General features: G+C 32.9%; 1 long non-coding RNA gene across 1 annotated transcript in view; it reads right to left on the bottom strand.

Moving 5' to 3' along the window:
• Nucleotides 1-27,180, bottom strand: part of LOC109500818 — a 69,109-nt gene that overhangs the window by 22,568 nt on the left and 19,361 nt on the right. The window contains exon 2 of the long non-coding RNA XR_002743366.2: nucleotides 3,417-3,554. This is a non-coding gene — a long non-coding RNA (uncharacterized LOC109500818). The remainder of the gene's footprint in view (nucleotides 1-3,416; nucleotides 3,555-27,180) is intronic.

Here is a 27,180-nt window from a genome sequence, read left to right on the forward strand (position 1 = left end):
TTGAAATTGAAATTGAATTAGCCATGTGTGGCTAGTAGCTACTATATAGTATGACTCTAACATGTGTCATGAAATCTTACAAAGCCAGGCAGATAAAGAAATTAAAAAAATAAATCCTTGGGGCTCCTGGGTGGCGCAGTCGGTTAAGCGTCCGACTTCAGCCAGGTCACGATCTCGCGGTCCGTGAGTTCGAGCCCCGCGTCAGGCTCTGGGGCTGATGGCTCGGAGCCTGGAGCCTGTTTCCGATTCTGTGTCTCCCTCTCTCTCTGCGCCTCCCCCGTTCATGCTCTGTCTCTCTCTGTCCCAAAAATAAATAAACGTTAAAATAAATAAATAAATAAATAAATCCTTTATCTTCAAGACATTTCATCCTTGTAGGAAAAAAAAGTCACTAAAAAATTCACAAAATAGTATTATAGAAACATTAATAGACATATAAAGCATGTAAGTCAGGTAATACTAGGAAGATAATCTTCAATTTAAATGGGGGGGTGGATATTGTCCAGTTTAATAACTGAGAGTTTATCAGAAGTACAATTAGAAAGCATCACATAAAAAGACATCTTAATAAGTAGAACTTTCATCCATAGATTTGTTCAAGCCATGAAATTAGGCATTTTATTTTTAATTTTTTAACTGAAGTGTAGTTGACTCATAATGTTACATTAGTTTCAGGCATACAACATAGTGATCCAACAAGTCTATACACGTTATGCTACGTTTACCACAGGTACAGCTACCGTCTGTCACCATACAATGTTACTACAGTCTCACTGAGTATATTCCCCATGCTGTGACTTTTATCCCCATGACTTATTAATTCCATTCTGGAAGCATCTATCTCCCCAAATTAGGCATTTTTAAATCCTCTGTACCGCCCCCCACCTCCATATCTAATTTGTCAATACACCCTATCAATTCTACCTCTAAAATAAACCTGGAAAATGTACATTTGTCATATCCACTACTTTTACCTTAGACCACACAAGCATCACTTAATGCTTGGCATCCTTCTATAACCTCCTATCTAGTTTCTTCACTTCCCTTCTCTCCACCTGGAAATAATTTTTCAACACAAGTACTAAGGTTAAGCATTTAAATATAGGAATTAGATCATGGTCCCTCCCTACTTCAAATAATTCAGTGGATTCCCAATTACACTTAGAATTATTAAAATCAAACAGATAGGGGCCCCTTGGTGGCTCCATCGGTTAAGCGTCGGACTTAGGCTCAAGTCATGATCTCATGGTTCGTGAATTCGAGCCCGCGTCGGGCTCTGTGCTGAAAGCTTGGAGCCTGAAGCCTGCTTCAGATTCTGTGACTCCCTCTCACTGCCCCTCTCCTGCTCGCACTCTGTCTCTGTCTCTCTCAAAAATAAATAAAACATTAAAAAATTAAAAAAAGATAAAAATATAAATTAAACGAAAAAGTCTTTTTCCCTATCTTACAAAATGACATAAAACAAATTTACCTAAGGCACTGTGTTTGTATATAATTATTTTTTTGTCTTTAGCCTTTAATATCCTGTAAGAACATTGCTTTCCAAAGTTACTTTGGTCAGCTTCTTTCTTTCTATGATTCTTCAAGGCATTTATCTGATTTATTTGAAATACACTTATATTCATTTGTCACAGTCTTCACCCAACCTTGGGCACTCTCACATTTTGGTTGATTTAAAGAAATATATGTATCAATTACACTCTAATCTTTATACTGGTGTAAATATACATGCCCTGGGACAAATGCATAGAGTCATGCATCCATGAACACTGGCATCCACCACTAAGTTATAGAACTTTATAGAACATGTGGTTCACAACAAAACTTCTCACACTGACTCTTCGTAGTCAATCTCTGCCCCTACTTCTCAACCCTGATCACCAATCTTTTTATTCATCCCTTTAGTTTTACTTTTGCCAAAATGTCATATAAATAAAATCATACAACACATAACGTTTGAGGTCCGGGTTCTTTCAAGCAAGCTGTATTTAATGCTCTTCCAGGTTGTTGTGTGAATCAACAGTTTTTTCTCTTGGTACTATAGATTAGTATTCTACTCTAAAGTTGTACAACTGTTTATCCATTAACTGGTTGAAGGACATCTGTGTTCTTCCCAGTTTCTAGTGATTAAGAATAAAGATGATACAAACAATTGTGTCATTGTCTTTGGATAAACATCCATTTCCATTTCCCATGTAGAAGATCCCTAGTAGACATGAAATTTCTGTGTCAAATTGCAGTTGTATGTTTAGCTTTCTAAAAAATTGCCAAACTGATTTCTAAAGTAACTGTTCCATTATGCTTTCCTACCAGATATATGAGTATTGGGTTATACAAGAATAAACTGGTCATTATAATTAATTTGAATTTTATTTTAACTGAAATAGAAAGGTACCAAAGCTGTGAAGTACAAGAGTAATATCACAGGACTTACATTTTGAAAAAAATCACTCTGGTTTCTATATTGTCAGGAAAAATGAGAGTAGTTAGTAAACTTTCACAATAGTACAGTTGAGAGGTAAAGTCATACACATAAACCCAGGGAAACACAGCCTCTGTTTCACATAAATTCCCATGCACATACTCCACCTTGTTTCAAAAATGATTTATGGGCCACAAATAATTTAAAAATAATACATATAACTCAATATCATTCATATTTTTACAAATATACCCAATCATTTACTATCTATTTGGTATTATACTGCATTTAGGGATTATTATGGTAATAATGGAAACTATAGAGAATAGAGTTATGTTTTTAATCTATAATATTAATGCTATATAAATGTATGAAATTAAATATATATTTTTTCAGTCATATTCCTTCAATTAAATCATAATAATAGTTTCCTATATATTTGTACAAGATACTTATCTAAACTATATTGTAATAATTATTATTGTTTTATATACTTGGAGAAACTTTCTTTTTTTTAAATTTTTTTTTCAACGTTTATTTATTTTTGGGACAGAGAGAGACAGAGCATGAACGGGGGAGGAGCAGAGAGAGAGGGAGACACAGAATCGGAAACAGGCTTCAGGCTCTGAGCCATCAGCCCAGAGCCCGACGCGGGGCTCGAACTCACAGACCGCGAGATCGTGACCTGGCTGAAGTCGGACGCTTAACCGACTGCGCCACCCAGGCGTCCCGGAGAAACTTTCAATATTGATGCAACATTTGGTCCTAGAAGCTATCTACCACAGAGTTAAAACTAAGCAGAATTTTAAAACATTTTCTTTCCAAGGAATATTGGCAAGCCTATTAAATAACAGTCATCAGCATGCTTTCCATTTGATATTCTATTTATAGTTTTCTATTTTATGTATTCCATAAAATAAATGGTGACTATTAGATGCATGTATAATATATTTGAAGAGGAAGAAAAATTAATTTAATTAATTAATTTCAGTACCTGATTCATCTGTAGAAATTTAACTTCACTTTTTTTTTTTTTTTCCAGAAAGATAGGTCACTCATTGTTTTGAGTTTATGGCTGTTTACCAACATCATGGCCTTGTGATTTTGAGTCTTTCAACTGTGTATCTTCATTCTGAAAGAAAATCATACATAAGTTATGTTTAAGCAGGTAAATCAAAGAAGCTTCAAAACCAAAAACAATAAACTGACAAACATTTATTCACCTAGTTCTCTATTCTAATTGGTTTCAACAATCCCCGTCTTATTTTATATCTTTATGTTAGTATTTCTTCTTGTTTAAAGTAATTTTTATTGTTATATTATCCAACTGTGTGTGTTATAAAATTTATTATAATTACACTGTGATGTTTAGATAGAGTGGAGTGAAGAAATGAAGAAAAATTAGTGTAAGTATTTCTGCAGAAACAGAATTTTTATTTGGATGAGTTAGGACAATAGTTCAACTTCCTTTACTCATTCTGTCTTCAATTAGTATTCCTTAAATCGGCCTATGAGATTTGAGGTATCTGGAAAAAGAAAAATAATAAATTAAATATATTTAAATATGATTTAGATAAAAATTCCAGTCATATAAAGATGATTTGAATATTTCTAATTAAAATTGATATTATATTTATATTACAAAAATACAAAAATAGAAAAAATCAGCAAATAACATTTAATAATGATATTACCAAAACAATATTTATAATCATTGAGCTTCTGTGTACTAAGACACAAATACAATCTTGAGAATGACTGACTGGCAAGTTATGTTTCCTATGTCCTCCAACCATGAATCTGTCATGTTTATTCTTGTTCAAAAGGGGTGACAGCAGATGAGAAGAAATTGAATGGCCTTTTAAAAAAATAAAACACACATGACAGATGCCATATGGCTTCCACCCCCCCCCCCCATAACTCTGTTGAATACATTTAGAAAAGAATTTCAAAAAAGGGACTAAAGTGAAAAATTATTTTAGAAATGACCTTGCATTTCAAAACAAATATACAACAAATGTCATTTAGCATTTAGCAATGTGATATAATCCTAAGCAATAATTATAAACTACCTATTAGGTAATGACATGAGAAGTAGAATAACACAACTTTTTATTAAGAAGTTAAATGTGTTAAAAAGAGACAGGCATAATGAACTACAGTATGCCCATTACCCAAATTAAACATTTTTCAACTATGAACAATCATAAGCTTGCACATCTTTCTCTAAATCTGAATTATTCTGAGGCAAGTCCAAGAAATTATACTTTTACACTACCATCATAAAATATTAATATTATTTTAAAAGTGTAATAGTGTATAAATTATCATAAAATAATAAACATATTTAATATTATTTAATATGCTATCAAATAGAAGAAAAATGAAGAGTTTCAATTCATTTTATAAAGTTGATATTATTCTGAAACTAGAGCCATAATAAAAGAGTAAATAAAAATGATAGCCTAATATTCCTCATAAACATTGGAGCAATAATCCTTAACAAAATGTACAAAAATACATAATTACAATAAGTAAACCTATATATATATATATATATATATATATATATATATATATATATATACATGTGTGTGTGTGTGTGTGTGTGTATATATATATATATGATAATAGGAAGTTTTTTTTTTTCCTTTTGAATATATAGCCTTTTATTTCCTTTGCTTGTTTCATTTTGCTGGCGAGAACTACCACCAATTTATTGAAAAAAAATGATGAGAGCAGAATAAATTGGTGGTAGTTTTCACCAACAAAATGAAGCAAGGAAAGGAAATAAAAGACATATATACTAAAAGGAAAAAAATAATAAAACTGTTCCTATTATCATATGACATGTTTGTATATGTAGGAAATCATAAAGAATCTACCAAAAAATAAAATAAAATTCTGTAACTAATAGTTAATTTAGGAAGGTCACAGGACACAAGATAAAGACACACAAATCAGTTACATTCTATTTGTTAGAAATGAGCCTATAATCACTAAAACATAAAATAATACAAATAGATCCCCCCAATTTAAGTACCTGTACAACCCTAAAATATTATATATAAACTCCATATGTAGAATATTACAAAACTCTAAAGAAAGAAATCAAAAATTTAAATAAAAGAGATATCTCATGTTCATGAATTCAAAAATGCAAAATTAAGATGTCAATTTTGCCACATGCTCTATAAAATCTGTGAAACCCTATTCAAAATCCCCCAAAAAACATTATTAATAGATACTGATAACGTGATTCTAAAATTACCATGGAAAAGTAAAAGTAAAAAAAAAACCTAGAATAGCCAACACAACAGTGAAGAAGAACAAAGTTGGAGGACTAACATTTCAAAAGGTATGATTACAGCTACAGAAATCAAGAAAGCTTGATAGTGAATAAGAGCCATCCAGATCAGTGTAACATAATAGAGAGCCTTCAAAGATCCACGCAAATATTGATCTCGGTCTATGTCAATGGTCTAAAATCTACTATTCCTTCTTTATCTACTAGCCAGGTACTGCTTTAATTGTCACTTTCCATTATTAATAGGTTGATGAAATTCCTACATGAATTTAAATAGATACTTGATTGTTTTTCTTTGTAGCCAATTTTGAAGATATTGATTTGGTTGCTTAGCATTATCTACAGGTGAAAATGAGCTGTTTTTTGGGGATTTTTCTTTGTTTGTTTTTTTTTTAATACACGATGCTCTCATGGATGTTACATACCAAATCAATTTGATAACTAACAGCACCCTTGCTTTTGGTAATTACAGAATATTACAGGCTTATCTTGGATTATTTCCAGCTCCAGCCTTAAAATCATCTAATTCTAATTCACAAATATGACCTTGTTATTCTATGGGAAATGATATAAGTAAGTATTCAACATAGATATGCCACTCAAGACAAGATTGGTTTCATGGAAAAAAAAAAAAGACCATATTTTTAAAGGTCAATTTTCATGAATTTACAGACACTTCCAATTCAAATTTAATCCTGTAGGATTTTTCTTCTTTAACTTACATACCTTTCTATTTTCTCCCATGCCAAAATCTAAGATTCCAACTACAATAACGTATTTATTCATTTGTTTTATTTCACAATACATTAGATCTACATACATCTATTTACATTATAATTACATTATTATATTACAAATGATGACACAATAAATAGACTTGTAAATTTGTATTTTTGTAACTTGGATATAAATTTCCATGAGTGACATTTCTGGATAAAAATCAAAATCAAAGGTTAATGATATCTTCTATATTGGCCAATTCACAACGTGTGTGTGTGTGTCTGTGTGTGTGTGTGTGTGTGTGTTTGCATGTGTGTGTGTATGCATGGTCGTACACCTTAAATACACACAATTTTTGTCAATCATGACTCAATAAAGCTGGAAGAAAAAAGAATTATGTAGGTGGAAAAGAACAGAATATGTTAGCAGCCTTTTCATATAATGTGAATATATTTAGATAATGCACAAAATTTGACAAGTGGCCATTTATTAAAGGTTTTTGAAGTACATTATGTGGAACCATATTGATTAATTTTATAGTCTATTAAATTATAACCTATCAGTCTATCTTGCACTTTGAATGGATCTTTAACCTATTATTATTATCCAGCATCATGCATTGTTCATTTGGAAAATAACAGTTCACTGAGTTGTATAAGCTTTGATACACTGACATATTTGTTATTCAAGATAAATAATCACATCTGTTAAAATCACTGATGATCTCATTTTAAGGCAATTTAAGAATTGGTAAGCTTACAAGCACACAGTTCCATTTATGTTTTCCAAAATTTTAATTTTCACTTTAATGCTCAAATTTTATTACTGGCAACAAAGAGTGCCAATTATTTTCCTGAAAGTGATGCACTTCAGTCATTTTCTAGAAAATACATGCCAAAATCCAAATCTGAATATGCATACATTATCATTCACTTCAGTAAAAATGGCATTCTATGTAAAATTGAACAAAAAGCTAATTCAGCTCACAGCTCAATTACACAAGAGTTTCCCCACAAACAAAAAGAAGTGATTTATGTGTTATTACCATTTTTTTCAGAAATTATTAATAATTATTCTGATTTGTTATTCAGGAAGATTACATTTTTATTCTAATAGAAAAAAGAAAAGTAGAAAACTCTGAATTTAGACCCTCTTTAGCATGAACCTCCTATTTCTCTGAAAACAAATTTTGGCTCATTACTAACATTTCATTTTATTATGTATATATTTTATAAATGTATATACTTAATCTTTCGTCATGAGGTTCCTTATATTTGCTCTAATTTCACTTATATGATACAATGCTCAGAAAAAGTAATTAAGTTAGGACAAGTGGATTTTCAAAAAGTACAGGAAATTTGTCTTGTACTTTTGATCACAACTAATGGGTTACCATTACCTACTAGTCATCTATTTTGACTGAAGACCGCTTTTTTGTTGTTGTTAATTATCTGTATGAACAGTATGGCAACATTCTATAACAGAAAAGTAAAAAGAAAAGACAACACAGGACACACACTTTTTAAAGTTAAAATGGGATTAATCAAAAATCAGAATTTTCTAAGTTAAATCAGCACGTATTCTTGCATGTGATTACCATCCGTCTGCTTAACTAAGTCAGTAACAGTGAATTCACCATAGATTTCTACAACCCAGCAATTAAAGAGTATGTGACCAGACCTCTTGGCTCATATTCTGTTTCAGAAGGAATCTATGAACATAACTGAGAACAGACGACTTGCCCAAGGTCACAGAATATTTTTTTCTATTTATCTTTGTCAGCACAGTAGGTCTGAATATTGTGCATAATTTCTTGCTGAACATTCTACTACAAATTTGTTCTAAGTTGTTTAAATTATTTGTAAATTTTTAGCTAATGAAGCAATTTAAAAAATTCCCATGAGACAGAATGGGAAGAAACTTTTCCTGGCATTTCAGCACAATGTTGTTTTCATTATTTTATTATTTAACTAAAAGTTTTATTCACTTCTATTGTTATCATTGAGTTTTAATAAGACAAATTTTGAAAGATGCTAAGTTTTCATTTTTAGGAAATATCTTTTGTAATATAAATATTCAAAATAAGTTTTCTCTATTGGGTAAATATTAAAAAAAAAAACTAATCTGGTCCTATGATGAAATCAGTTCAGATATACTTTTGGGGTTATAAATGGCAATTAAAAAATAATATATATATTGATACTATAGTAAAATTACAGATATTAGTTAACCTTTTCCAATATGAAAATTTTGAGGATAAATTTCAGTTAATTTTATTTGCTTCCAAATTACTCTCTCAATATTAATAAAATTTGTTTTCTCACATATTACAAAATACATAGAATGCAACACAAAATTAATGTATCACATGACATATATCCGGTCATGATCTGAATAATTTTATTCTCTTTTAATTATGTGTATTAACTGATATTTTTGCTCATATTTCTCTTTCTCACATTACATGGATTTTCATACCCACTATTATAATCAAGCTAAATTACTGGTAAGTGTGAAGTGTGATGCTGAAGAAAATAATTCTAAAATATATATTCTAACCATTAGATACATTGATGATACAGGATTTTACATGTGTCCTGATTTGTATCTTTTCATAATTTTGAAATAATTTTATCAAAAATTTCTAAATTATGATATGAAGATCAACTTAGCCAATTTCATTCAAAATTGCCGAAGTAGGCATATACATGTTTCTGGAATCCATTTGTATATTTATCTCTCCCATAGTGACCTAGTCTCATAAATACCTCTATTTGCCATAAGATTCTAATTAAAGATGGCATAAATTAAAAGACAAAGCTTCAGGAGCCTTTGGAAGCTTTGGGGAGCATTTTTGTGAGTGATAGCTTCAAACTGGACCCTTTCCATACTAGTCTCCTTACAATGTCATGCTACAGTGAGGAAATATTTCCAGTTCAAGAATATTGAGTTTTTCTATAACTACTAACATTTTTATATTGATATGTTTATTTTATTAGGTGCTTAATAAATTAGGTGCTTAATAAATTAGGTCATTTGGATGGCCAGAGCTGTGTATGTGCCTGTGTTTACATATCTATAAATGTATTTATATGCACCTTACATATTACATACTATGTAAATTTATATTATTACATATTGTATGACATTAAATATATAACAATAAATAATATGTCTTCTATATATACTTATACACACAAATGTTGGCCACATTTATGGGATAATTATGAAATATTTCAACTCATTTTATATTTGAAATATCATTGAAATATCATTGAAATATTTCAACTCATTTTCAGTGTCTGAAAAGTATTTGTGTGAAAAGATTGTTACTTTTTTGTAAAATTTTTCCTGCAATGAGATTTAACTGTCATATTAGCAAGCATTCAACAAATATTGGCTGTTTTTTATTTATATAATTTCTAAGTCCATATAAAATCATATTGGTAACATTTTGACTAGGAATTTTAAAAAATTCAATTAGATATTATTACTTTCATAAAAATTTATCTTTTCTTTGACTTAGGTTAATCTATGTGGTGGTGTTTTGTTTTGTTAAGTAGAAACTAAACATATAAACAACAAAATATTTGAATGTATTATATGAATTTGGATTTGATTAACCTGCAGCAATACAGGAATATATATTTTGCAGAGTTCAAAGAGATGTCTACTGGGAAAATTATATTACTGTTATAAATATCTCATTATTATACATGAAATTTTAGAAATTTTCAACATAATTAATACTCTTTAAATTGGTTTAAAAATTTACCTGGACAGTAACAATGGCTAAAATTTGATGACAATAAAAAATTTACAAATATCCAAGGGAGCATAAGAATTATAGCATAGAAGTTTTTAGTTAAAAACAATAATTCTTCTGATTTCACTATAGAATCCTAACCTCTCAGGAACTTGGGCTTATAGTGATATATGGAGTCAAGTAACATTGTATTCTATAAATCTTCATTTGCACTACATGATCCCTAGATGGGGTAATGTGCAATTCTTGTGTGGATTTTCATTATGATATATGCAAATGATTCAATTAGATGTCTTGAAAAAGTTTTTCATCCTTTATACTATTATACCAGATAGTTCAATTTCCTGTCCAACTTCTAGAAGCACTCCAGAATATAATTTAAAGTGAAAATGCTTGTTCAATAAATGTTATATAGCTATAAATAATATTGTTTATATGTATTATAAATGTATATAAAATATATTACTTGGTTAATAAAGTTTAGATATATATAGTTTTTTATAAACTCTTTGCTCTGGATTTTAGCCATTTAATAGAAATACATAGTTCTTGAATGATTTGGATACAACAAAAAACATGCAATTTGGGTTTATTTATAGAATATATTTAGAAGACATAAAAATTTTATTGATAAAGTTTTAAAAATACTTAATTTTAAATATTACCATGTGATCTAGCTATATATGATATATATTGTAAGTGGCTAGATATAAGGTATAATATATGTAGCTACATAATTGTATACACACACACATATACAGATTTCATTTATAATATATATAGCTATATATAGTCTATAGTATTTTACATATATTACTCTAATAATACTTCAACATAACAAAAAGTAATTATTCAAATAGTAAATAAAGCAAGCATTGGTAATGTCATCAATATAGTCACTAAATGGAATTTCACCAATTAAAAGATACAGACACTAGACCTATTTCAGGAATAATGTAACAAACAATAACTACTATGAATTGAGCACTCAAAAAGTGCTTTTGGTGAACCTACCAAATTATTCCAATCCCTTAGAAATAATTTGACTACAGAAGGACTTGAAATAGTATCAAAAGCTCCATATCCACTAGGAATATAGCTTTTCTCATGTGTCTACAGCACTGTCTGGCTAACAACAACAAAGCCTTAATGACAAAAATAACTCCAATGGAAAAATGTTCAACAACATTTTTTTAAAAATTAATTATTATTAAAAAGCAACAAAATCCTTCAAAATATTTCAGCATTCTGAAGGTCTATAAATATAACAGGCTGAATACTATATTATATGTGGTGGAAATAACTTTGTTTCCTTTCTTAAATCTTAGTGTTTAAGGTTTCCTTTTGATCTGGTCCCTTAGGCACTTGCTATATGGAATAGATTTAATGGGTATTTTATATGCTCATTATGAGGAAAGTTGATTTTACACATTATTGAATTGGAAATCACTCATCTAAAGAGAGATCATCTGTGCATTAGCCAGCATAACTTTATTTTATTACACTTGGTATACATTAGGGAGTGATCATGGCCAGTATCATTAAACAGATGGCAGTGAATTTTTCTTCACCCTCAGTAACTCAGAAGGATTGCCCTTTCTTATTCTACTTCAAAATTAAGTTTAACCTAAAGGATAATTAAAATAAGATATCATGGTTTTCCATTTTTAATTAAAATGTAACATCACTAATGACCACCATTTCATTTACTAATAAAAACAAGTCAAATGCATGATAAAAATCTCAGTATCTCAAAATAATCATGATGATAAGGACTCAAAAACAAACAAAAAACCCAAAACAATAACTAAAAATGAATTAAGTTTTGAACAATACCATACCTTGCCATTATATGAGCAGACTATGGCTGTTTTCAAGCCTGGAAAATGAGCAGTATACAACATAAATAATGCTAAGGAGAAATCAACCCAACTTTTATCCACTGGGAGGGGGCTGGATGGATGACCCAAGGAGTGATAGTTACAAAGTGAGCTAGCATTCACCTTTCAGAACACATTGGCCCTTTCAGAATACCGAATATGAGCTGTATAGGCTGGAAAATTCAGGAGAAACAGCCAAGAGAGATTCCCCCATAAGGTGGACTTTACTGAATATAAGCTGTGGCTATTTAAAGGATTGAGTTTGGGCAAGAAAACTGAGCAAGACTGTCTCTGAGGTACATGGAGCTTCATCTAATCTGAATGATGAAGACAAGAGAGGAGAAATGAGAGATAGCTCTCCAAGGTACACTGGGATTTCATAAAGTACACTGTGTAGGACAAATTAATGCGAATGGAGATGGGAAAGAAGGTGGCAAGACAAAGAGAAGTCACCCAAGAATGAGCAAATTCAAGGTGTGTCTGTATGTAATGAGAATTCTCTAAGAACTAGAAAAGTCTAGTTTTCATGCTATAAATTAGAGATATATTCTAGACTTCAGAACAACTTGAATATAATATACAGAAACTTGGATGTGAAGTACAAAGAGTTGTGTGAAATCTCACCACTACAAAGACTTAGTTCCCTGCTTAAAGGAAAGTAATGACCCTTTTCTGATAATTTACAATGTAAGTGTTGAACTGAATATAAAGCTGCAATAAAACCTAGATTCACTACAGATATAATTAGCTCACCATGCTCCTTCCCCATATAAACATCTTGGCATGTACAGGTGTGTACCCCTTTCTGAGGACAAACAAATTTAATGATTTCTCCATTGTTCCTTAACATGTGATATCTGGCATACAAACCAACGTAATAAGAAATGTGAAAAAGCAGGAGAATGTTAACTACACCCAAAAAAAAAAAAAAAAAAAGAATTAACAGATCACACACAGGTGGCCAAATTATTGGAACTATTAGGCAAAAAGTTTAACATTAGGATAAAATTATTAAAGAAACTAAAAGAAAAGATTAAAAGTATGTGTGAATATATGGGTGATTTCCACAAATAAATGAAAACTATAAACAAACACTAATGATAGAAACCGGATCCAAAAAATAGTCACTACATGAAACTTTATATAAGGTACAAAACTAATTCATGGTGTCAGAAGTCAGAAAATGTTTACCTAAATTGGGTGCAGGGATTAACTGAAAAAGGACAGGGTAGAATTTTCTGGAGAAAAAAAAATATTATATATATATATAGTTTTATTTTATGTGTCTGTTACTTGCGCTATATAATTGCTGAAACTTATGTAACTGAACACTAGGATTCCTAAATTTAGTTATCTGTAAATTAGACTTTTACAGATATATCAATAAATAAATAAGGCATGAAAGTGAACCCACTAAGACTTCAGCACCTTAAAATTGCCACTGTCCATACTGATTATTTTGCATCTATACATGAATTTATGTGGATTATGCTAGTCTTTTTATGTTGTCTTCTTAAGATAAAAAAATTTTACTATTTTCCTCATATTTGTTGCACTTTTATAAGCATAACTGACACACAACATTACATTAGTTTCAAGTATACAACACAGTGATTCAACAACACGTTGTCATGTTATTCTCACACAAGCACAGCTACCACCTGGCTTCTGCAGGGACGTTTTTAATTTTTTTTTTTTTTAACGTTTATTTATTGTTTGAGACAGAGAGAGAGACAGAGCATGAACGGGGGAGGGGCAGAGAGAGAGGGAGACACAGAATCGGAAGCAGGCTCCAGGCTCTGAGCCATCAGCCCAGAGCCCGATGCGGGGCTCGAACTCACGGACTGCGAGATGGTGAGATCGTGACCTGAGCCGAAGTCGGACGCTCAACCGACTGAGCCACCCAGGCGCCCCAGGGACGTTTTTAATTTTAATGAAGTCCAGTCTACCAATTTTTTTTTCATAGATTGTGCCTTTGGTTTTGTACCTAAAAAGTCATTACGACACCCACATCATCTACATCTGCTATATTCTAGTTATAGATTTGCATTTTTCACTTAGATCTAGGCTTTATTTTCAGTTAATTTCAGTGAATTGTGGAAGACCTATGTCTAGATGAAATTTTGCCCATGGATATCCCGTTGCCTCAGCACCTTTTGTTGAAAAGACTACTTTTCTTCCATTGTATTCCTTTTGCTCTCTTGTCAAAAATAAGTTTAGATAGATAGTGTATATTTCTCAGCTCACTATTCTTTTCCATTGATTTGTCTATTCTTTCACTGATCCTACAGTGTTGTGATTTTTGTAGCTTAACCGTAAGTCTTAAAATTGGAGAACATCAGTCCTCCAACTTTGTTCTCCTCCTTCAATATTGTGTTGGCTATTCTGAATCATTTGCTTTTCCATATAAAGTTTATAATCAGTTTGTTATAGCTACAAGATAATTTTCTTGGTTGTGTCTCTATTTTCTCAACACATCAATTTGAGAAGGACTTGTATCTTGACAATATTGAGTCTGAACACACTGAATATGGACTGTCTCTCCATTTCTTTGTTTTTCCTTTATTTTGTTCCTTGGTTTTATAATTTTCCTCATGGGGATCCTATATATACTTTATAGATTTGTATCTAAGTATTTTAATTTATTACTGAATGTGTTCTAACACAGTTATTATTCAAATTTTAGTATTATTTACATATTGACATTTCTAGAGTTAATCTGAATCTTGATATTCCATCAGAATAAGACATGAAATTCATACTACCTTCAATTTCCTCTTCTTCCCCATACATGGCATCACCTATATTGAAAATTTGTTGGGTGAGAAAAATAGAAATTATTATTGAAATTTGGGTTAATATTATTTATTTGCCCTATTTAGACAAACAACTGAGTTCTAGCATTTCTCTTCATCATCACTCAATTGGCCATATCTTTCTGTATCTTGGAAGATATTTTCCTTCTGCTGAAATATATTCAGTGATCATATTTTAAGTGAGTATGATTTTAACTTTGCCTACTCTGTTAAGTGTACTGTGGCAAAATATAGAATTCAAATTTAAAAATAATCTCCACTCCAGGCACCTGGTTGGTTCAGTCAATTAAGTGTCTGATTCTTGATTTGGCTCAGGTCATGAACCCAGGGTTGTGAGATGAAGCTCTGAGCTGTCAGCATGAAGCATACTAGGGATTCTCTCTCTCCCTCTCTTTCTGCCCCTCCTACACACATCTGAGCATATGCTTGTAGTTCTCTCTCAAAATAAATAAACATTAAAAATAAAAAAATATATTAAATTAAATTAAATTAAAATCATTTCCTCTCAAAACATTGCAAATAGAGCATCCTTATTTTCTGATACAAACATAGCCTTCTCCCTCAATTGGACAATTATTGCTTTAAAAAATGGGGACTTTAAAAATGCAAACAACAAATTGCAAAATGATTATTCCTGAAAGCTACTGAATATGTAGTATGAAAAGAGGGAATCTATGATGTTCCTGCCTAGTAATATTCTTATGCCCCAACACAGCTTGGTCAGTATGCAGTCAGTATACTGAGGCAAATCTGGCCATAAAAACAGAAAGAAAGCTGCTGGAGGGAGCAGATGTGATTTGGACAAGAAAGCACAAAACACTTGGAACAGCAGCAAACAACGAAGGCCTGCAGCTCACTTAACCTGAGACTGTGATCTCAGTAGGGCAGTGGCAAAACAGAGAACTATCCAGAAATATAAGAGGATCCTGAAAATGGATAAGGGGTACAAAGGTGGCTCAGGTGGTTAAGTATTTGACTCTGGATTTTGGCTTAGGTCATGAGACCACAGGTCATGAGTTTGAGTCCCATGTTGGGCCCTGTGCTGACAGCAGGGGAACAGCTAGGATTCTCTGTCTCTCTCTCTGCCCTTCCCCTGCTTGTGCTTTCTCTCTCTCTCTCTCTCTCTCTCTCTCTCTCTCTCTCTCTCTCTCAAATAGATAAATAAACTTTTTAAAAAAGGAAATGAAACAGCCATTGAGAGAGGTTGATAACTATTACCTATCTTTAATTAAGAGGCTATGGGGCGCCTGGGTGGCTCGGTAGGTTAAGCGTCCGACTTTGGTTCAGGTCATGATCTCAAGGTCCTTGAGTTCGAGCCCCGCGCCGGGCTCTGTGCTGACCGCTCAGAGCCTGGAGCCTGTTTCAGATTCTGTGTCTCCCTCTGTCTCTACCCCTCTCCTGTTCATGCTCTGTCTCTCTCTGTCTCAAAAATAAACGTTAAAAAAAAAAAAAAAAAAAAAAGAGGCTAGGTACACATACAGAGGAAGACACAAAATGGCCAACATTCTTCACATACTTCTTGCTGATTTGGAAACCATACAAATGCACAGGGAAGGCTTGAAAGGATTCAGTGAAATACAAAATTCATGGCAGAATCGAACTGCCTGAAGTTGGAATGCAAAACCTGATCTATACACTGAACCGTTGGTATAGGTGGAAATATTACTGACTGAAAGTGTTTAATCACAGCCTTTGACCAATCAGTGACTGACACCTAAGCTTTGAAGACACAACACGATGTGTAGAAACTCAAAATAAAAAAGTAAAATAAAATAAAATATTCATTCCATACTAGAAGCCTGCATTTCCTCCCTCTCCTCTTCACCCATTCTTCTCATTCTCCCTGCCGGCCCCTTCCCTGGCAACTAGAACAGGTGGTGGTTACACTTGTAGTGAGCATAGTGTTTTTGAATCATTATGTTGTACACCTGAAATTAATGTAGTATTGTGTGTCAATTATACTGGAATAAAAGGAAAGAAATAAACAAAGAAAATTTTAAATACAATAATAAAAGTCAACTGAGCAGATACATCATTGCCCACACAGCATAGGAAAGACAAATTTCACAGATTAAAGACAGAAAAAAGGATCTATTTCCCAGAGCTCAAGCCCAGGGAAGGACAGTGATGGCCAGAGTTATAAGGGAAATCTGGGTGCTGATAAAAATGTTCTATACCTATATAATTATTGTGGGAGTAGTTACATGACCATATACATTTGTCAATATCATCAAATTGTATAACTAAAATTCATCAATCCAATTGTTTGTAAGTTCTTAAAACTATAATTTATTGTCTATTGTGATGAAATTCATTTCATCAAGTCATGATGAAATTCATTTCATTTCAATAAGTAGTAATGTTGATGGGGTGTAGTTTAAATTATGAATGTTAAATTTAGAAAGTGTAGTTTCCTTGTATGAAAAAATGGTAATTGTTCCATAAATTATTACTAGCAAGATTTGATGTGATTTCATCATTTTTAACAAATACTCATGATAGGGAGCTACTGGTGATTCAATAGATTTTCTTGATGCTACACTTCTGGGATGACAGGAAGAAGCACGGAATTCCCACTCTGTCTCAATGTCATCAATATCTTTTTTAAGAGATATACACTTAGATTAAATTTGAGAGACCTAATTTGAGGACAGTCTCAGACTCCTATCCTTATCGTAATAAAGTACTTCATTCTCCCAATAATATTTGGTTGTATTTTATTTTACAAAAAAAAAAGCGTTTCTGTTTTGATACTTCCTCTCCCCCGCACCCCCACCAACTTCCTCTCAATTGTAGGACCAATATCTCCATTATCCTGAAAAAAAAATCCCTGATTATTAGCAATACATAGTCACTCAACTCTGATATAGACTTATAGTATACTTTTAGACTTTTGAAAACTAATCAGATTGATTAAAAATATTAGCTATTGCTCCTTCGGTGATTAAATTAATCGCAGTAAGTAATGATGCCACTGTCAGGAAACGTTACACTTGGAAAATAAAACGCAGTTTACTCCTAGGAAAATTTTAAAATTCTCAACTTTAATAAAGAAATCTTTGGGGCACCTGGGTGGCTCAGTCTGTTGAGCATCCGACTTCAGCTCAGGTCATGATCTCACAGTTCGTGAGTTCAAGCCCCACGTTGGGCTCTGCACACAGCCAGCGTGGATCCTCTGACTCCAGAGCAAGAGCAGGGGAGGGGGAGTTGTAGAGAGAGAGGAAGACGCAAAATCTGAAGCAGGCTCCAGGCTCTGAGTTGTCAGCACAGAGCCTGATGTGGGGTTTGAACTCACAAACATGTGAGATCATGACCTGAACCAAAGTTGGATGCTTAACCAACTGAGCCACCCAGGTGCCCCTTGGGACTTGTTTTTAAAATAGAAAGCTGGGACGCCTGGGTGGTCAGTTATGTGTCTGACTGGTTCAAATCATGATCTCATCATTCATAAGTTCAAGTCCCGCATTAAGTTCCCTGTTGTCAGTGCAGCCCACTTCAGATCCTCTGTCTCTTTCTCCCTCTGCCCCTTCACTTGCTTGCACTTGCTCTCTCTCAAAAGTAAATAAATATTTTAAAAACAAATAAAAATAAAATATTATCAAATAGAAAGCTGGTGGTCAGAAAATTCCCCATCTGCCAACTTTCTACTGAAATAACACACAGACATAAGTGTTAAATTAAACAACAAAAACTAGGGATTGAGAACATGGGGGAATTTAAATTAATAAAAAGACAAATGGACTGTGAAGCAAAAGAATACAGGACCAGCCAAGAAGATATTACAGGGTTTCTAACAATCCTCTCTAAAGAATATAGTTGGGAGATAACTGTTTTTAAAGTATAACTTCTAAAGCAGCAACTTCTGTTATTAATATTGAATTTATCTTTCCATACTATATTATGTTTATCAAATCATATAATTTGCATATTGTATATTGTAAACCTCTAATCAGTAGTATAAGGAATGGCCAGAGGAGGGAGATAACAAGCAAATGAGTCTTGTATTTCTTGTATTATGAAACATGAAAAAATTATAAAAAGGTTGAAAGTTAAAAAAAATCCTGATGAGGGGTGCCGGGGTGGCTCAGTCAGTTAGGCATCCGACTTCGACTCAGGTCATGATCTCATGGTCCGTGAGTTCGAGACCCACGTCGGGCTCTGTGCTGACAGCTTGGAGCCTGGAGCCTGCTTCAGATTCTGTGTCTCCCTCTCTCTGCCCCTCCCCTGTTCATGCTCTGTCTCTCTGTCTCAAAAATAAATAAACATTAAATTTTTTTTTTAGAAATCCTGATGAAATTAATACAGGTCTTTAATGATAATTTCAAAACAGAATAGAGTAAAATGATCTTTCCACTTTTCAAAATTTGAATATCCTCTTATGTAAAAAGACAAGGATGTGGAAGTATTGGGACACATTTTGAATCAGATGAACACCAATTATATGTAACCAAGGAAAACTTTTCTTAATGGAACACAGATATAAAACTGTCATTCAAAATAAACATAGCAGAATTTAATAAAATAATTGAAAAATAAAAGTTTTTCTAAAACTTTTGTTCTGAAAGCAATACTTGCATAAATATACCAATAAGCAAATTAATGAATAAATGAATTATATATTCATGTTATTCAGACCACTCATGCAGAGATTCAGTTTGAGAACAGTGATCATCAATATATACTCCAGTCATACTGACAGATCCATTCCATAGAGAATTCAAGATATTCTAAAACATTACAAAGTCCTGAAACAAAACTTTGATATAAAAGCAGATTTCAGGGTGTCTGAGTGACTCAGTCAGTTAAGCATCTGACTCTTATTTCAGCTCAGGTCACGATCTCACAATTTGGAAGATAGAGCCCCATCTTCGGCTCTACACGGACAGCAAAGAGCCTGCTTGGGATTCTTTCTCTCCCTCTGTCTCTCTGCCCCTCTCCCAATCAGGCAGGCATTCTCTCTCTAAAAATTAAAAAACATTGAAAAGAAAAAAAAAAGTAGTCTTCCTATGTGGTACCCTGCATGCTGCACAGTGATCACACAAGTTGTGTCACCAATTCTTGCAAAATGTCCCACACATAATTTGATCCTCTTGAGCTCACCTACTTGAAACTTTCTTGAGCAATGACTCCATGATTTTAATGTCTTTAAATACCAAAGATGCTGCTGAGACTCATCCTGAATCCTCCCTCTCATGAACATCTTTTCCATGGTTTCGTAAAAGAAAGGCAACCTCTACCTGAGATGGACGCAAACATTTATTAAGACTTCTTCTTAATCAAGACTTCTTCTTAGGACCAGGCCCGAAAAAGTGTGACTTGTGATTCTGGAATGTCTTCCATTCCCTTCATGTAATAGCCCTACCTATACTTGTGTGTATCACAGATGCTCTAGATCAGTTTACCTGATTCATAAATGTCTATGCTAAGCCACTATCCTGGCAAATTATTCAACAAATGGTTCAAGAAAAAGAAAAACAAAAACAGACATCTGGTTACTGGGCCAGCATGTAAGAAGCCCAGAAGTCACCATTCTGTCCTAACAAGAAAAATGCTAAATAAACTGAAAAATCAACAACTCTTGATCAACAAGAGCAGTGAAGTCACAAGGCAAACCGTTGTTCCTAATTGAAGAGGCTGACAAGTGAATACAGAGAATCACAACTTACTGGAGCAGAAATCCATGAGTTGAAATATCCACGGAAACCAGTGCCAGAAATGCAAATTAAAACGAGACACAACTACACACATATTAGAATGGCCAAAATCCAAAATGCTGAAAACTCCAAATGCAGACAAGAATGCAGAACAACAGAAACACTTATTCACTGTTAATGTCAAGATAAACATATCCAAACATTAGTTACGGCAGTGAAAATAGATTTTACTCCGTAGTTATTGACGGCCTAAGATAGGTCTGTGCAGACATGATTGGGCTTTTTAAAAGGAGAATGAGGGAGGGGGAAAAGAGAGGACTCAGTAGAATGAGAGAAGTGAAAAATTACAAGTTTAGTCAGTCCAAATGTGGTTATTAGGCCAGCTGTGTTTGCTAATCATTTACTGAAGTAAGGATTCTATCCTCTCAGAGACACAGTAAGACAGAGGTATTCTTCTTGATGATTATATTTCAAAGGAATGGCTCTAAGGTCCTTTAGAAAGACCCTTCTGCGGTACCTGGGTGGTTCCGTCCATTAAGCTCAGGTAATGATCTTGCGGTCCATGAGTTCATGCCCTGCGCCAGGCTCTGTGCTGACAGCTCAGAACCTGGAACCTGCTTCAGAGTCTGTATCTCCTTCTCTCTGCCCCTCCCCTACTCATTCTCTCTCTCTCTCTCTCTCTCTCTCTCTCTCTCTCTCTCTCTCTCTCCCTCTCACTCTTTTTCTCTCTCACACAAAATAAACATTAAAAAAATAAAAGAAAAAGAAACATTTCTGATTTGGAGGAAATATATATTCACAATTGTAAACCCTTTTAGTAAATTCTCTAAGAAAGGGTGGTCAGGGGCCTAGCACAGGGAATTGACTAAAACAAACAGTACATTCTCCTGGCAGTGTTGAGCTTTCTCAGGCATTTTAGTAGGGATTTGGGCTTATCCTAGAAGCATATCCTTATGCTGCTAGAAGCCATTCTAGACTTTAGTCAAGTCTTTTAGTGCAGGGATGGGGCAGTGTCGTTATATGCCAACAGTCCTGCAGTTTTCACTGCAGGAAATGCAGAATGGTACAACCATGTTGAAAGGTAGTTTGACAGTTTCTCACAAAGCTAAACGTTCTCTTAACCATTACTATCTAGTAATCATGCTCTTTGTCATTTATTCAGAGTTAAAAACTTAAGTCCACACAAAAGCTTGCAAAGGGATGTTTAGATCAACTTCATTTATAATTCATTTATCTGGAATTCATAATTTCAAAACTTGGAAGCAACCAAGATGTTCTTCAGTAGATTAATGGATTAATAAATGTGATATACCAGACAATGGAATGTTATTCATTTCTAAAAAAAATAAGCAATCAATATATGAAAAGCCTGGAGGAAACTTAAATGCATATTGCCATGTGAAAGAAACTAGTCTGAAAAGGCTAAAAAGTATATGAGTCCAACCATACAGAAAGCCACTATGGAAAAGGCAAAACTATAGAGATACAAAAAGATCATAAGCTAGGGAAGAGGAGGGATGATTAGTCCAAGCACAGAAGATTTTTAGGGTAGTGAAACTATTCCATGTCATAGTATACAGTGGTGGATACATGTCATTATACATTTGTCCAAACCCATAGAATGTTCAACATCAAGAGTGAACCCTAATGTAAAATCAGGATTTGGGATGATAATGATGTGTAGGTTCATTCAATGTAGGTTCATTCAATGTAGGTTCATCAGTTATAACAAATGTTCTAACTGGGTGGAGGATATTGATAATGGGGGATGGTATGCGTGTGTGGAGGCAGGTGTAATATGGGAAATCTCTGTACCTTCCTCTCATTTTGCTGTGAACATAAAATTGCCTAAAAAAAAAAAAACAAATTTTCTTTTAAAAATAGCATGAAATCCTGCTGAGTGATGCACAGGTTGAACATCAAAAGCCTTCAGAAACCTCACCTACAAAAAGAATCAACAATGGTGAAGATCTGGATAATACTTGATGGTTTTTCTGTAGCACCAAAAGGAGTGACTGAGAATAAAAATGTCCCACTGAATTAAGAAAAGAGTATTGTACTGTAGCCATGGTAATGGGTACTCACGAGAACAGTTTAAAACTGTTCAATTAATCAACGGCAACTTGGCTCAGTGAATATGCTTTCATGAAACAATAAATTAGTTTCTCCCTCTATCTTCTGAAAGTCAACCAATTAAGAATGAACTTACTTTAATAAATACATATTCATGTGGTAATCAATATTAATCTCATCAGAAAAAAATTACAATTTTATATATTATGGAAATCTCTGATACCCCTGAAAATCCACCAAACCCGGAAGTTGATGCTGCTGAAAAAGCCAGTATCTTATTATCATATTACTCTGTTCAAAGAGACCATGTCTAACCAACATACCCCTTTACTATAATAAACAATTGCAGCTTTGTCTTTTTAATTTAATTAGTCAATGGTGATATATCATCCACTGACATTTTATTACATTTAAAGTTTCAGTATCTTTTAATACTTAGTTCACATATGCCAAAAGATAAGACCACCTCTAAGTATCTGATAAAAAGATAAACTGAATCTACTACTTATGATAGTAATATAAATAGAAATAGAAAATTGAAATAAAGTTGGTATTCCACTGGCCTTATAATAAGATTATTCTGGAATATCTTTGTAAGCCCAACGCAATCACAAGGGTCCTTTAAATGTGAAAGCTGGAGACAAAAATGTTACATTAGAACGATGCTGCATGAGAAACAGTTTGCTGGCCATTGCTGACTTTGAGAATGGAAGTGGATAATGAGCCAAGGAATTTTGGCAGCCTTTAGAAGCTGGAAAAGACAAGAAGGAGAAGACTGATACCTTCCTAGAGCCTCCAGAAAGAAATTCATACCTGTCAACACCTTATTTTTGCCCCATTTGAATATTTCAGATGTCTGACCTCCAGAACTGTAAATTTGTTTTATTTATTACAGCCACATAAATTGTGGAAATTTATATTACAACAGCAACAGGAAACACAGTGGACAAAGTTCAAGAGGTTTGTAAATGCTTTGTTAACTTGAAATAATATTTATGAAGTTTGAATTGTATAACTGGAAATATCTAAGAGACCATTGGAGATATTACAAAAAAAAATAAAAACTTTTACTAATGAGAGAATTAGTAATTAGAGACAATTAATTTATAAAATCAATGGTCTTCCTGTTCAGAAAAGATATATAAAGACTGCACTTAAAAATGAACTTAATAAAGGCATAAAAATGAATTTAAAAATGTCAACACTTACAGGGGCACCTGGGTGGCTCAGTTAGTTAAGCATCCAACTTTGGCTCAGGTCATGATCTCATGGTTTGTGGGTTCAAGCCCTGACTTGGGCTCCAAAACAGGCAATTCAGATTCTGTGTCTGCCTCTCTCTCTGCCATTCCCTGCTTGCACTCTGTCTCCCTGTCTCTCAAAAATAAATTTAAAAAACATTAAAAATAAAAAAATAAAAACAAGTCAACACTTTAAAGAAACACTTTAAAGACTGAAACATTCTTAAAAATCCTTGAATAAATCAAAATACAGTTATTCAAAAATTCAATTCATGGATTTAAGTGTTTACTATATTAATTTATGTATGATCTGGACTCCAATGAAAAACAAAAGCTACTTTTGTAAACAATCAAGCTGGGTGGGCAATATACATGCAATATTTAACAAGTAATTCTCAAAAAAGAAGAATAATATGCCATTAGCTTTTTCAGATGTTAGAAATCCACCATAATTACACAATGTAGAGCTATTGAATACAATAAGGGAAAGAAATCAATGTTACAGAATGGACGACTCAAAAACAGAATCATATATGGGAAGAAATAGACAGTAAGTCTTCACAATTGAACATAACTTGACATAATTGTCAAGAATATAAAGAATCTTCTTTTCATAATCTTACTAAGAATCAATCTTGTTAAAGTCCCAACTAAATATGAGTACTGAAAGTAATAGCCTGATTTTAGAAATTTTTGACAATCTGCTTTATAAAATACAGCAAATTTTACATAATTTCAGCAGTTTTAATGCTGACAATTAAACATTAACTGGAAAATATTTTTCTAAGTATGAATTAAAGCAGAAACTTGTCCAGAAATATGGGACTTTTGGTAATTGTCATTTTCCAGATTAGGGTTCAGTGATAGCTAGGTAACATTTCCAAATCCTGTCAACAGTAATTAACATACTAATTGGATAGTGATAAGTTTTGGAGAAAGAAAGTTCCACTTCAAAAAAGCTAATGTGGGGTGCGTGGGTGGTTCAGTTCGTTAGGCATCTGAATCCTGATTTCAGCTCAGGTCATGATCTCACAGTGCGTGAGTTCAAGCCCCACATCGGGCTCTGGGGTGACAGAGTGGAGACTGCTTGAGATTTTTCTCTCTCCCTCTCTCTCTCTCTCTCTCCCTCTGTCCCTCCCCTGCTCCTGCTCTCTCTCTCTCTCTCAATATATATAAACACTTTTTAAAAAGCTAATATGACCAGTATTTTTTCAAGCTTTTCTATATTATTAATTTTATCATTTGCATAATTTGAAAACAATTACAAAGATTACCCTAAGTACTTTCATCAGCTGTAAAACCGCTATTCTGTGGTTCCTTACAATATCTTCAAGATACAAAAAATAAAACAAAATAAGTAATTTATATACTCCAATAAATATTCATCTGAATCACTCCAAATGTTTCTCACTTAATTTTTATTCACTTGCTTATATGTAATATATCTCTTCCACTGACTGCAATAATGTCATTTTGTATACAACTAAGACTATGCACTCAAATAAGAATAATTAAGCTGCAGAGGGAATATATTTAATTGGAGAATTGAAGCATAATAGTTATTAATAAACTATTCAGTAAAACTTGTTCTTCCCATAAGAACCACATTTAAGCTCTGCAGTATAATTTCCATCAGAAAAACATGATGATCTTAATGAGTCAAATCTGAGGGACGTCTATTCTCCTCAGGTGGGCAGGTTAATTTTCTATGCAATTAGTTAATTATATTTTTAAAAAAACCTTCTGTTATTACTATCTACTTAAAAATGGAGTATCCATGATTCCTTTATTTTTTTAGATATGTTTATACTGAAAATTCTATTATATGACAGAAAATTGGGGGTTTCCTGCTACTGAATATTTTTTTAATATTAGTTAATTTTTCCATTCATAAAGAAAAATCATAAATGTCTCAGGATATAGGAATTTCAACTGTTTTCCATTTTTGTAGTTTCATATATTAGATCTTATATATTTTCTTAGGTAATATTTGAATATGAAACCATATATCCTATAAAATGATATATAATAATTTAATTTCCAATACAATTTCTCTATATTATAAAATTGAAGGAAGATTAAAATGGAAAAGAAAGGAAAGAAAAATTACATCTTCAACAGATCAGGAGGCACACCAGGTTACTTACTCAGCCTGTAGCTAAAGAGGACTGATTGGGAAAAATCAGAATGTTAGTGTGTTTGGTTTACTCTTGGCTCTCTTCAGCAAAGTATCAGTCTGAATGTCACTTTGTGTTAATTTGAGTCTTTGAGCATTACTTTGCCACCCAAACAATGTTTCAGATGGATTTCATTTTGGCCAACATTAAGTTATGACAGTCATGAATCACAGAAGGAAAAAAAAAAAAACTATTATGAGAACTGTATCTAGAACAGAACTTACTGATAGCAAATAAGTAAAAAAAGTGCTTGCTCAAATTTCATGTTGTACTGCAAATGAAACAATACACACATATTTTATGTAGTTGTTATATCATTTATACACATGTGTACAAATATACATATGTATACCATGTATATACATAGTATAGTGTTAAGATTCTTTTTCCCAATTGTTCATTTATTTCCATATAAAATTAATGTTATAATAAGAGGTAAAGAATAAAGGCCAAATAAATTTGATATAAACAACCCCTATGGGAGTGCCTGGGTGGCTCAGTCAGTTAAACGTCTGACTTCGACTCAGGTCATAATCTCACAGTTTGTGAGTTCGAGCCCCACGTCGGGCTCTGTGCTGCTGCTTCAGAGCCTGGAGCCTGCTTCGGATTCTGTGTCTCCTTCTCTCTCCGCCCTTCCCCTGCTCACGCTCTGTCTCTGTCTTTCAAAATATGAATAAACGTTAAAATTTTTTTTAATCCCCTATGTACTTAATTTTATTTATTTTTATTTTTTGTTTCAAGGTTTCACTTAAATCACAATATAATATTAAGATTTAAGATAACCCTGCCTCAATACTAGAATATGTATGAATATGCCTGTGAATATCAAGAAGTCCTCAAAATGGCAACTCACCTCATTTCAAGTGAGGTTAATGGTGAAAAGAGGAACCTCTGAAAAGACTGAAAGAGTCCAAACAAACAAACAAACAAACAAAAAACAATAAAAACAGTGCACATAACAAGTGTTTGCAGAGAGCAAGATCAGGAAATAATTAATTAATTTCTTCATCTCAAGATAGGTAAGCTCATACTCTCTGTCTAGTGGGATGTCAAAACCTATAATTACTGTGTTGCCCATTCTTCTCTTTTCTACCTAAGAATGGTTATTGCAGTTGTGTATTCATGTT

The sequence above is a fragment of the Felis catus genome, chromosome B3 (assembly GCF_018350175.1).
Source record: "Felis catus isolate Fca126 chromosome B3, F.catus_Fca126_mat1.0, whole genome shotgun sequence".
In the NCBI taxonomy this organism is placed as follows: Eukaryota; Metazoa; Chordata; class Mammalia; order Carnivora; family Felidae; genus Felis; species Felis catus.